Consider the following 14,003-nt stretch of genomic DNA (forward strand, 5'->3'; position numbering starts at 1 on the left):
ATCCGGTGTTCCCCAAGGAAGTGTTATAGGCCCTCTATTGTTACTGATCTGTATTAACGATATAGGAGACAATCTTAGTAGTCGTCTTAGATTGTTTGCAGATGATGCTGTCATTTACCGTCTTGTAAAGTCATCAGATGACGATAGCGAATTGCAAAATGATTTAGATAAGATATCTGTATGGTGGGAAAAGTGGCAATTGATCCTGAATAGAGAAAAGTGCGAAGTTATTCACACGAGGACTAAAAGAAATCCACAAAATTTCGATTACGCGGTAAGTCACACAAATCTGAAGGCTGTAAATTCAACTAAATACTTCAGGACTACAGTTACAAATAACCTAAATTGGAACGATCACATAGATAATGTTGTGGGTAGAGCAAACCAAAGACTGCGATTCATTGGCAGAACACTTAGAAGGTAAAACATGCCTACTAAAGACTGCTTACACCACGCTTGTCCGCCCTATTCTGGAGTATTGCTGTGCAGTGTGGGGTCCGTATCAGGCGGGACTGACGGATGACATCCAAAAAGTACAGAGAAGGGCGGTTCGTTTTGTATTATCGCGAAATAGGGGAGATAGTACCACAGAGGTGAACGTGAATTGGGGTGGCAATCATTAAAACAAAGGTGTTTTTCGTTGGGACGGGATCTTCTTATGAAATTTCAGCCACCAGTTTTCTCCTCCGATTGCGAAAACATTATGCTGGCACCCAACTACAAGGGAGAAATGATCTTCACGAAAAAAAAAGAGAAGTCAGGGCTCTCACAGAAAAATTTAAGTGCTCGTTTTTCCCGCGCGCCGTTAGAGTGTGCAACGGTAGAGAGACAGCTTGAAGGTGGTTCATTGAACCCTCTGCCAGGCATTTTATTGCGAATAGCAGAGTAATCATGTAGATGTAGATTTCAAATGTATGTTTTATTCTTAACACTATTTATTCGCAGATGTCAAATAAGTGTTTTTGTTCATGCAAAGCCGGCCGCAGTGGCCGAGCGGTTCTAGGCGCTACAGTCTGGAACCGCGCGACCGCTACGATCGCAGGTTCGAATCCTGCATCGGGCATGGATGTGTGTGATGTCCTTAGGTTAGTTAGGTTTGAGTAGTTCTAAGTTCTAGGGGACTGATGACCACAGCAATTAAGTCCCATAGTGCTCAGAGCCATTTGAACCATTTTTTTTTGTCCATGCAAGCGAAAAAAGTTTCGAATAATATTCGGTATTCGTCATTCGCATAAACTTCACCCAACTCTGGTAGGAAGCGAAACACATCGCTCATGCAGATACTGCAGATTGGCAGCCTATAAGGAAGTGAGTGTAGGCGCGTGAAATCAGCGTGGCTGCGAACAAGCCCTCACGCGGCTGTGCCAGTCGTGTGTACATGCACTCGCGCGGCTGTCATAAGCGTCGGTAATCTTCGGCAACTGCCGCCAACGATCGGGAAGCGTATTCGCGGTCTCTCTCGCACACTGCATCCGCGTGAGAGCCTCTCGGATAATCCACGCGCTTGTAGGGCTCTATAATAGAGATGGGGATTAGTGATCATGAAGTCATGTAGTCATCGATTCTATTTTCGATAGGAGTCGCGCTCTTTGGTTTCCGGCTCCTCGAGTCGACTAGATGGCGCACGGCGGTGGCAGGAGGTTTGTGGCGAGTACGGGCGGCTAGTGAGAAAGTGGACGCGAAGCGAACAACAGAGACACGAAGGCGTCTCCATAAGGAAGGGTAGCTGGACTTGGCAATTGCGTGGCCGTAGTGCAATGAGCCCAGGTTCATGGTGGTCCTGCAGCAGCTCTGTCTTGAGCCTTGTGGAAGGTGTATTGGTTCCGCATTCGCCTTGTCAACGATTTACTTCTAAGTTGGTGGATTATATGCATGTAATCTCTCACTCCATGCTTTCCAATTACTTCTGTTTTTACTTGTGGTGCGGGTCATAGTGCGATTCGGAAAATACCTTTTGAGCTGTTATGTGATGTTCGAGCCTCGATAAATTGTATGTTAAATCCTTAAATAATAATATAATAATAATAATAATAATAATAGCAATAATAAGCAGCTAATTTCCTTGTGACTTATTTAAGCTGCCGTTGAGCTGGCATAAGCCTGATCTTGGTAAGAAAGGAGCTACCATTTCCATTTTTTTTCTAATATTAAAACTTAAGTACCAACGGCCTTGCCGCAGTGGTAACACCGGTTCCCGTCAGATCACCGAAGTTAAGCGCTGTCGGGCTGGGCGAGCATTTGGATGGGTGACCATCCGGTCTGCCGAGCGCTGTTGGCAAGTGGGGTGCACACAGCCCTTGTGAGGCAAACTGAAGAGCTACTTGAGTGAGAAGTAGCGGCTCCGGTCTCGTAAACTGACATACGGCCGGGAGACCTATGTGCTGACCACAAGCCCCTCCATATCCGCAACCAGTGTTGACGCCTGTTGTCTGACGATGATACGGAGCTCGGTCGGTACCGTTGGACGAAGTTAAGGTTTTAGTTTTAAAACTCGTGTGTTTTAGTTGTTTTCATCGAGCACCGGTAAGAGTCGTGTTCTGGGGCACGGTCCGGTTGTTGCGTCTGACGCTTTCGCCATGTGTTTGTACCTCCCATGTCTTAGATGAAGGAAAGCAGTTGCAAGCTGTAAGGAGTGTTGGTATTAAAGGTGTCTATTTAAATGCCGCTTATTTCAGTTTCGATGTTTGAAATCCTGTTAAAGCCAATGTTAGTTCGTAGCGCTAATATTATTAGAGGTGTTCGTTTTGAGTACCTACCTTTCGATTAGCAAGCCCTCACAATGTGCATAATTATCTATTATATGAAATCGCTGTCATTGGTTTATTGTGTCGCTAAGGCAAAAAAAATTTTGAAGTGCAAACTGTTATGTATATTATTTGTTGATAAGTGTCAAAAATAGCTGATTCGAGGAGCAGCTTGTACTTAGGCCAAGACTACATTTTCTCTTAGTTCTTCCGTAAAGACTGGAGTTAGGGAGTGAATTTGAAAGTTGCTTTATTTCCATTACTTGTAGCTTGCTTTAATTGACACACTTGAAACCAGACCATTCTGTTCTCCATTTCTTATCGAATCTGGTACTGAATAATTATTATGTGTTAACTAATAACTTTGTTTTGTCTGTACTACAGGTGCGCCTGGGCATACATTTCTAATTTAGAGTGTCTTGGTAAAGGTTACACTGTTGTTGTGCTTTGACCTGTCTCTGCACTGGATTTTGTTTCTTAATCACGGCTGGCGTTCAGTGCTACCGGCCAGTTTAGACCAGCGCCTCGATATTTCGGCACAGACAGCAAACGTATTAGAAGGGTCAGCCATCATTTCAGGCACCTTTGGCTGAGTGTATTCTGCAAATTATTTCTTTTTGGCACCCTGTTGTCACAACCAAAGGAGGAGTTAAGTGTTGTTTTAACTTTAAAACTCTTGTAATTTTACCTCTGTTTCTGTGGTTCTTTTACTTGTATCAATCTGAAAGACTGCTTTTCTCCGTGGATTACTATTTTCATCGTTGTTTACCGTTAATTTATTTTACTGTGGTTTTATCTTCGGTGCAATAATTGTTTTATGTAATTTCGAGCTGTTATAAATTTGAGGCCATCTATTGCCCACTTGGACAGTTAGAAGGTTGCTCATGTGATTTCACGCTGCTAAAATTTTACTCCACTTACAGTCCAAGAAAACAGTAAAGTAACAAGAAAAGTTTTGACTTTAAGTCCGAAATGGTTGTTGTCAGTCCTTTTAAATTCTGACTATGAAATAATGATGTTCCTTTTAATAGTGAATGATGTTTTAATTACCCGAGGTACAGTCGTTCCACTCAACAGCATTTGCTGGCGCCGAGTTAGGCGCAGTTACCAAGCTCAATAGCAACTATGGTTACGAAAGCCAATGAATCAGTCAAGAAGGCTAGGAGAGTGTTTCTTCTAGAAAGAACAGATAAGCAGTTGTTCGCATCTCACTTGCACAGTGAATTGGCATCATTTAGTTCCACTAAGATGGACCTAGAGGAATTATGGACAGCCGGCCTCTGTGACCGAGTGGTTCTAGGCGCTTCAGTCCGGATCCACGCTCCTGCTACGGTCGCAGGTGCGAATCCTGCTTCGGGCATGGATGTGTGTGAAGTCCTTAGGTTAGTTAGGTTTACGCAGTTCTAAGTCTAGGGGACTGATGACCTCAGATGTTAAGTCCCATAGTGCTTAGAGCCATTTGAACCATTTTGAATTATGGACAGCGTTTAAACAGATAGTAAATCGTGACCAGGAGAACTATGTACCTAGTCAGAGGATTAAGGAAGGAAACGGCCCACCAAGGTTTAATAACAACATTCGGAAAATGTCGAAGAAAAAGGCTGTTGCACTCTCGGTTCAAAAGAGAACGTGCAAATGACGACAGGCAATGGTTAGAAGAGATTCGTGCGTCTCTGAAAAGTTCTTTGGGCGAAGAATACTGGTACTACCACTGTCATACCTTAGTAAAAGATCTAACCGAGAACCCGAGAAAATTCTGGTCGTATGTGAAATCACTAAGCGGGTCTAAGGCTTCCTTCCAGTCACTCGTTGACCAGTCTGTCGCAGCAGTGGAAGATAACAAAACGAAATTTCGCGTTTAAAAAATCGTTCATGCAGGAGAAGTGTACAAACATACTGTCGTTCGATCCTCGTACACAGTCCCGTAATCGCAAATCTCTCGCCAAGCGCAAATTCCCAAGCAACTGGAAAAAAAGCACAAGTGACTCCTGTATATAAGAAAGGCAAAAGAACGGACCCGCCAAAATACAGACCAATATGACTAACACCAGTTTGCTGCAGGATTCTAGAACGTATTAAGTTCAATTTCCTAGAGGCCGACAAGCTTATGTCCAGGGATGACGACCGGTCTCTAATGCAGTTGATTCCCACAACAGACACCGAAGGATCGGTAAACATTTGTCGGCCACGTCTTCCTTGGCCGACTGGCCTTTTTCCATCTCGCGTGTCACCGTACCACCAGGCCGGCCGAAGTGGCCGTGCGGTTAAAGGCGCTGCAGTCTGGAACCGCAAGACCGCTACGGTCGCAGGTTCGAATCCTGCCTCGGGCATGGATGTTTGTGATGTCCTTAGGTTAGTTAGGTTTAACTAGTTCTAAGTTCTAGGGGACTAATGACCTCAGCAGTTGAGTCCCATAGTGCTCAGAGCCATTTGAACCATTTGAACCGTACCACCAGCTGTCTGCGGCCACCATGCTACTCAGCTGCTGCTGGAGTTCGGGTTATTCTTCTTATTCCACTATCACTGTTAATACATATTGATAAATCGAATATCATGGTGGACGTATTTTGGAGGCGTCGGACGAATGGGCTCGTTAAATATCACTTTAAGAATAAGTTTCTTTGTAGCAGGAAACAAAACCGATGTTTTCTGATGACACTAGACCTCGCAGGAAAGTGGTGATGGTCAGCATCTGTTTGGGCTGACTCCAGCTACACACAGTAAAATAGAAATTGCAAATATCTGCTGAAACACCAGAGAAATATATGAGTATCGACTTTCTTTACAGATGCAAACACTGTATTTTCTTTCCCAGAACCCTTCCAACAAATCCAAGTCTTTCATTCAGCTTCCATATTACTGATTTTACGTGATCGTTCCATTTCATACACCTGGATAGGATTATCACTAAAGTTATACGATCCCATATGCTCAAACTGTTCGCCACTAGTCTTGTAACCAGATACTGGCGGTTCGTCCTCTTTTTTTTCATATGTATTAGTTTGCTTTTATTCACATTTACAGAGAGCTGTCATTCATTACAACAAGCGAAAATTTCGTACAAGTCCTTTTGTTCTTTTCGATCGTCTAACGACAATATTTTCCTGCAGTCATCAGCATCGTACGACCCAGTTACGTCGTTTGTAAATAAACTGAAAACATTAGAGGTCTTACTACTCTCCCTTAAATGGTTCAAATGGCTCTGGGCACTATGCGACTTAACTTCTGAGGTCATCAGTCCCCTAGAACTTAGAACTACTTCAACCTAACTAACCTAAGGACATCACACACATCCATGCCCGAGGCAGGATTCGAACCTGCGACCGTAGCGGTCGCGCGGTTCCAGACTGTAGCGCCTAGAACCGGTCGGCCACCCCGACCGCCCTACTCTTCCTGGTACGCGCCCGATATTACTCTCGTTTATTTCAAACAATTCTCCCATTCCAGCTGCAGCCATCCCAACCGAAGCAGCCTAGCTTCTCCTTCCACTTGGCGCTGTAGTAACACTGTCATTGGACAATAAAGTTTGTTATCGGAAAGGAGGAAGAAGGATTTGGGTTTAACTGCTCATTGACGATGGAGTAGTTAGAGGTGAACAAGTTTGGATACTGGAAGGATGGGATGGAAGTCGACTACGCCATTTCAAAGAAGACGTTCTGGTGTAAGTGGCCGAACAGAGATTTTAACCACCGTACCTCCGAATATGAGCCCTGCGTCTAACCACTGCGCCACCTTAGTCTCATAATCTGCCCCCTCCATTTAAAGAAAAACTTCTTTTCGGAGACAGAACACAATGTATGGTGGGAAACACTGCTTAAAGTCGTCCGCAGACAGTTGTCACACACAGACAGCTTAAGGTTTCCGCCAATTTCGGCAGATCATACGAATGACTTCTCGACGTTGGCGTATGAAATGGTTTGGAGGTTACGGAGGTTACGGACACCTCTTCCTGATATCTTAGAATCTATTTATTGGTGGTGACATATGAGATGCCCACATCGCTGAAGCAATACAAGCGATAGGCTGACGGTATTTCCATACACCGAGAATATGGCCTCTAAGTAGTGCTTATTCGAAAACATTCTTTCTGCATTTCCTCGTTTGTAAACAGCTGCTGACGCAAATTACACAGAATACTTGAGGAAGTCTCCCACTACGACGCCGGAAAAAAGGGGCGCGCGTAAGTTGCCTTTATTGACTACTTCGAACAGGAATGGAACTGTCTGTAGGTGCGATTCCAGCCAGTTGTCCCCGTCAGACATTTTTGACTGTGAATGCACTTGCATTCAGTGAAAGTGACACGTGGTCTGAATGAGGGAACTGATACGGTGCGGAAATTGAGTTCCAGTGCGACACTGTGCCAGTTCCGCGACGGTTTGCAGTTGCAGCCGCTTGTATGCCAAGGCCGCTGCCCGCCACACGCCCACCGCCGTGTGACGTGTGACGCACTGTCGCCAAACGCCGGGATTTCTACCGCACTGCTGTGACTGACTGCTGGGAACGGCAAGCAACTGCGTCACGACGACCTGCACAGGAGTCGTAGTTTCCAGGGAAACGTAATTGCTTAAGATTGTGCGTCGGAAGCATAAAAAGTGATTTCTGCCCCCTTGCGAATTGTCCTGAATGTTGCGCTGCTGGAGGCTGGGTGAGGCTCCCAGCAATGGTTGAGCCACGGAATAGTGTTTGGACGAAGCGGAGAATCTGGTCCATTATCCTGATTTTTCCTTAAATCACCTTAGTTGAATGGTGAGATCGTTCCTTGGTCAAAGCCACCTCCAGTTTTTTCTGTCGACCCCATTCATCGTAACTGATACTCTTTATTAGTTACACTGAAGTCTTAGAGATGCACACTAATCTGAAACCCAGCATACTTAATGGGGAAAGTATTTGTAACTGCACTGTGAGGATAACGATATTCGACGATCTGCGTAAACTTCAAATTCGGCCGACACTTGTTTTTGAGAAAAAATTATTCCTGTGTTTCGAAAATTACATAACACGCATAAGGTGGTCAGGTAGATGCAGTGTTTCTACATTTCCGAAAAGTATTTGAACCACAAAGGGATCGTCATCACCTGTTCCCTCCAAATTTATGATATATGCAGGAGTTGGCCGGTAATGAAAGTGACGGAAATGGGAACTCCAGATGGTCAACCGTTTAGAAAATCTAGAATTTTTGGCGCTTGTCTAGCGTACTTTCCAGCCAGAGGTTGAAGCAACGTAAAGAGTATAAAGCAGTAATCTGAGAGTGTTTGGGTCGATTGCCAAAGCAGAAACGTTTATTTATTTTTAGTTTTTACATTACGTACACTGAAAATACACCGAAATGTTGCTCAATATATTGTATTTATTAATATTACTACTAAAGGCACGAAAAACAGAGCAAACGAAAATTTAGAATGGTAAATAAATTTACAGGAAGGGATTGTAAGGCTTACACGAGAACTTTGTATACAACATTAGATACTTTTATTAGTTTACAGCTGACAATTTACACGTGCTGAGGTGATGTTCATTGTAAGAACAGGAGAACCTATTGTTCGCTGGGGCTGCTCAAAAGTTAAAATGGAACTAACGGAATCTACATCTACATCTAGACTCTGCAAACCACCTGAAGTGCATGGCAGAGAGTACGTCCCATTGTACCAGTTGCTAGGGTTTCTTCCTGTTCCATTCGTGTGTGGAGCGCGGGAAGAATGACTGTTTCAATGCCTCTGTGCGTGCGGTAATTACTCCAATCTTATCCTCACGATCTCCCCCACGAACCATGGACCCTGCCGTTGGTGGAGAGGCTTGCGTGCCTCAGCGATACAGATAGCCGTACCGTAGGTGCAACCACAACGGAGGGGTATCTGTTGAGAGGCCAGACAAACGTGTGGTTCCTGAAGAGGGGCAGCAGCCTTTTCAGTAGTTGCAAGGGCAACAGTCTGGATGACTGACTGATCTGGCCTTGTAACAATAACCAAAACGGCCTTGCTGTGCTGGTACTGCGAACGGCTGAAAGCAAGGGGAAACTACGGCCGTAATTTTTCCCGAGGGCATCCAGCTTTACTGTATGATTAAATGATGATGGCGTCCTCTTGGGTAAAATATTCTGGAGGTAAAATAGTCCTCCATTCGGATCTCCGGGCGGGGACTACTCAGGAGGACGCTGTTATCAGGAGAAAGAAAACTGTCGTTCTACGGATCGGAGCGTGGAATGTCAGATCCCTTAATCGGGCACGTAGGTTAGCAAATTTAAAAAGGGAAATGGATAGGTTAAAGTTAGTTGACTAGAAGAAGGGACCGGTTGGTATGCATTATTCTGGGGCATGAAGGGATCACCAATTTAGTATTGGAGGGCAGCGTGGAGGGTAAAAATCGTAGAGGGAGACCAAGATATGAATACATTAAACAGATTCAGAAGGATGTAGGTTCCAGTAGGTACTGCGAGATGAAACTTGCACAGGATACAGTAGCATGGAGAGCTCCATCAAACCAGTCTCTGGACTGAAAACCACAACAACATCCTCACAATGCCTGTGTGAGAGATACATAGAGGTTTGTAATATATTCCTAGAGATTATTTAAAGCCGATTCTTGAAACTTTGTTAATAAACATTCTCGGGATAGTTTACGTCTCCTTCAAGAGTCTTCCAGTTCAGTTTCTTCAGTTTCTCTCTGACACTCTGCCACGAATTAAACAATCCTGTGCTCATTCGTGCTGCCATTCTCTGGATACATTCAATATCCCTATTAGTCGTAAGTGGTACGGGTCCCAAACACTAGAGTAATATTCTAGAATCGGTCGTTCGAGCGATCGTAAGCAATCTCGTTTGTAGATTTATTGCACTTCCCCAGTATTCTACCAATAAACCGAAGTTTGCTACATGCTTTACCCACGACTTTACCTATGTGATCACTCCTTTTCATGTCCCTACAGAGTGTTACATCCAGGTATTTGTATGAATTGGCCGATTCCAACAATGATTCATTGATATTACAGTCGTAGGATACTACCTTTATTTCTTTTTTCGAAGTGCACAATTTTACATTTCTGAACATTTAGAGCAAGTTACCAATCTCTGTACCACGTTGAAATCTTAAGACCTGACTGAATGTTTATGTAGCTTATTTCAGACAGTACTTTATTACAGATAACTGCATCATCTGCAAAGAGCCAGATTTTATTATTAATATCGTCTGTAAGGTCATTAATATACAACATGAACAGCAAGGGACCCAACACTTCCCTGTGGCGCACCCGACATCTGACAATGATTCTCCATCCAAGATAACATGTTGCGTCCTCCCTATCAAAAGGTCCTCAGTCCAGTAACAAATTCCACTTGATACCCGATATGATGGTACTTTGACAATAAGCTTAGGTGTGGCACTGAGTCAAATGCTTTCCGGAAATTAAGAAATACTGCATCTATGCCTGACTGCCTTGATAGAAAACTTTCAGCACGTCAGGTGAGAAAAGTGCGAATTTGGTTTCACATGACCGATGTTTTCGAAATCCATGCTGGATGGCATTGAGAAGGTCATTTCGTTCAAGATACCTCATTACGAAATCTTGTACACTTTAATTACAATACCTTCTTGGGAAGTTACTTGCAGACTTTTCTTGCACGCTTTAAGTGATATCCTTTCTTGTAAATTATTTGTAATCCTAAATTTTGTTTTTCATTTCCTTTTCAGTCCCATTATGAAGATATTGATAAATATAATATACTGAACATTATTACGGTTTATTGCAATTCCAGGCAAACGTTACCTGGAAACATCGGTAACATAAAATGGTTGGTGCCCGTCCGACCTGCGTCAAAAATGCTATTTTTCCTAAACGCTTGGCCATCTGGAGAGATATCGCACTTCTGTCACTTTCACTCTGACCACGCCCTGCATATACTGTATCACAAACTTTGACGAAATCGGTGATGACTGACTCCTTGCCAGCACCACATCTGTCTTCATTATAAAAAGTACGGTCGTATGGTGTATCAGACAAAATATGTGACTAGAATGAGGATTTATTGGTAGGGACGACGCAGCATGTTATCTTGGATGGAGAGTCATCGACAGATATAGAAGTGCCTATGGATGCGCCACAGGTTAGTGTGTCGGCGCCCTTGCTGTATATTAATGACCTTACAAAGAATATTAACAGAAACCACAATTTTTTCCTGAAAGTTGTGAACCGTAATCCAGACACGTACCACAATCGAAAGGAAATGGAGACAGCGAATCCACTCAGCGGGCCCTGCCATCAGGCGGGACAACACTAAAGAAGAAGGAAGAGAAATTTTGCCGATGTCACAACAATTTTGTCAAGCAGTAAAAAACTTGGAAAAGCAGTTGAACGAAATAGATGTTGTCGTTGTTGTGGTCTTCAGTCCTGAGACTGGTTTGATGCAGCTCTCTATGCCACTCTATCCTGTGTAAGCTTCATCTCCCGGTACCTACTGCAGCCTACATCCTTCTGAATCTGCTTAGTGTATTCATCTCTTGGTCTCCCTCTTCGATTTTTACCCTCCACGCTGCCCTCCAATACTAAATTGGTGATCCCTCGATGTCTCAGAACATGTCCTACCAACCGATCCCTTCTTCTAGTCAAGTTGTCCCACAAACTCCTCTTCTCCCCAATTCTATTCAATACCTCCTCATTAGTTACGTGATCTACCCATCTAATCTTCAGCATTCTTCTGTAGCACCACATTTCGAAAGTTTCGATTCTCTTCTTGTCCAAACTATTTATCGTCCACGTTTCACTTCCATACTACACTCCAGACAAATACGTTCAGAAACGACTTCTTGACATTTAAATCTATACTCGATGTTAACAAATTTTTCTTCTTCAGAAGCGCTTTCCTTGCCATTGCCAGTCTACATTTTATATCCTCTCTACTTCGACCATCGTCAGTTATTTTGCTCCCCAGATAGCAAAACTCCTTTACTACTTTAAGTGTCTCATTTCCTAATCTAATTCCCTCAGCATCACCCGACTTAATTCGACTACATCCCATTATCCTCATTTTGCTTTTGTTGATGTTCATCTTATATCCTCTTTTCAAGACATTATCCATTCCGTTCAACTGCTCTTCCAAGTCCTTTGCTGTCTCTGACAGAATTACAATGTCATCGGCGAACCTCAAAGTTTTTATTTCGCTCAATATACAGATTGAATAACATCGGGGAGAGGCTACAACCATGTCTCACTCCCTTCCCAACCACTGCTTCCCATTCATGTCCCTAGACTCTTATAACTGCCATCTGGTTTCTGTACAAATTGTAAATAGCCTTTCGATCCCTGTATTTTACCCCTGCCACCTTCAGAATTTGAAAGAGAGTATTCCAATCAACTATGTCAAAAGCTTTCTCTAAGTCTACAAATGTTAGAAACGTAGGTTTGCCTTTCCTTAATCTTTCTTCTAAGGTAAGTCGTAGGGTCAGTATTGCCTCACGTGTTCCAACATTCCTACGGAATCCAAACTGATCTTCCCCGAGATCGGCTTCTATCAGTTTTTCCATTCGTCTGTAAAGAATTCGCGTTGGTATTTAGCAGCTGTGACTTATTAAACTGATAGTTCGGTAATTTTCACATCTGTCATCACCTGCTTTCTTTGGGATTGGAATTATTATATTCTTCTTGAAGTCTGAGGGTATTTCGCCTGTCTCATGCATCTTGCTCACCAGATCGTAGAGTTTTGTCAGGACTGGCTCTCCCAAGGTTGTCAGTAGTTCTAATGGAATGTTGTCCACTCCCGAGGCCTTGTTTCGACTTAGGTCTTTCAGTGCTCTGTCAAACTCTTCACGCAGTATCGTATCTCACATTTCATCTTCATCTACATCCTCTTCCATTTCCATGATATTGTCTTCAAGTACATCGCCCTTGTACAGACTCTCTATATACTCCTTCCACCTTTCTGCTTTCCCTTCTTTGCTTAGAACTGGGTTTCCATCTGAGCTCTTGATACTCATGCAAGTGGTTCTCCTTTTTCCAAAAGTCTCTTTAATTTTCCTGTAGGCAGTATCTATCTTACCCCTAGTGAGATAAGCCTCTACATCCTTACATTTGTCCTCCAGCCATCCCAGCTTATCCATTTCGCACTTCCTGTCGATCTCATTTTTGAGACGTTTATATTCCTGCTTCATTTACTGCATTTTTATAAGGGTTTCTACTAGCCCTCATCTTTTTACCTATTTGGTCCTCTGCTGCCTTCACTACTTCATCCCTCAAAGCTACCCATTCTTCTTCTACTGTATTTCTTTCCCCCATTCCTGTTAATTCTTCCCTTATGCTCTCCCTGAAATCCTGTACAACCTCTGGTTCTTTCAGTTTATCCAGGTCCCATCTCCTTAAATTCCCACCTTTTTGCAGTTTCTTCAGTTTTAATCTACAGTTCATAACCAATAGATTGTGGTCAGAGTCCACATCCGCCCCTGGAAAAGTCTTACAATTTAAAACCTGGTTCCTAAATCTCTGTCTTACCATTATATAATCTATGTGATATCTTCTAGTATCTCCAGGGTTCTTCCATGTATACAACTTTCTTTCATGATTCTTGAACCAAGTGTTAGCTATAATTAAGTTATGCTCTGCGCAAAATTCTACCAGGCGGCTTCCTCTTTCATTTCTTGGCCCCAATCCATATTCACCTCCTATGTTTCCTCCTCTCCCTTTTCCTACGCTCGAATTCCAGTCACCCATGACTATTAAATTTTCATCTCCTTTCACTACCTGAATAATTTTTTATCTCATCATACATTTCATCAATTTCTTCGTCATCTGCAGAGCTAGTTGGCATATAAACTTGTACTACTGTAGTAGGTGTGGGCTTCGTGTCTATCTTGTCCACAATAATGCGTTCACTATGCTGTTTGTAGTAGCTTACCCGTACTCCTATTTTTTTATTCATTATTAAACCGACTCCTGCATTACCCCTATTTGATTTTGTATTTATAACCCTGTATTCACCTGACCAAAAGTCTTGTTCCTCCTGCCACCGAACTTCACTAATTCCCACTATGTCTAACTTTAACCTATCCATTTCCCTTTTTAAATTTTCTAACCTACCTACCCGATTAAGGGATCTGACATTCCACGCTCCGATCCGTAGAACGCCAGTTTTCTTTCTCCTCATAACGACGTCCTCTAGAGTAGTCCCCGCCCGGAGATCCGAAATAGTGACTTGAAAAGACGTTATAAGATGAACATCAAAGGAGATAAGAAAAATGTTAATGGAATCTAGTCAAACAAATTTAGGCAATACTCAA

General features: G+C 43.1%; 1 protein-coding gene and 1 pseudogene across 1 annotated transcript in view; one reads left to right on the plus strand and one right to left on the minus strand.

Moving 5' to 3' along the window:
• The window catches only part of LOC126190126 (ileal sodium/bile acid cotransporter-like), a 228,606-nt gene that overhangs the window by 109,750 nt on the left and 104,853 nt on the right, over positions 1-14,003 (minus strand). The window lies entirely within an intron of this gene.
• Positions 2,161-2,278, plus strand: LOC126103327 (5S ribosomal RNA; annotated as a pseudogene).

The sequence above is a fragment of the Schistocerca cancellata genome, chromosome 1, assembly GCF_023864275.1.
Source record: "Schistocerca cancellata isolate TAMUIC-IGC-003103 chromosome 1, iqSchCanc2.1, whole genome shotgun sequence".
In the NCBI taxonomy this organism is placed as follows: domain Eukaryota; kingdom Metazoa; phylum Arthropoda; class Insecta; order Orthoptera; family Acrididae; genus Schistocerca; species Schistocerca cancellata.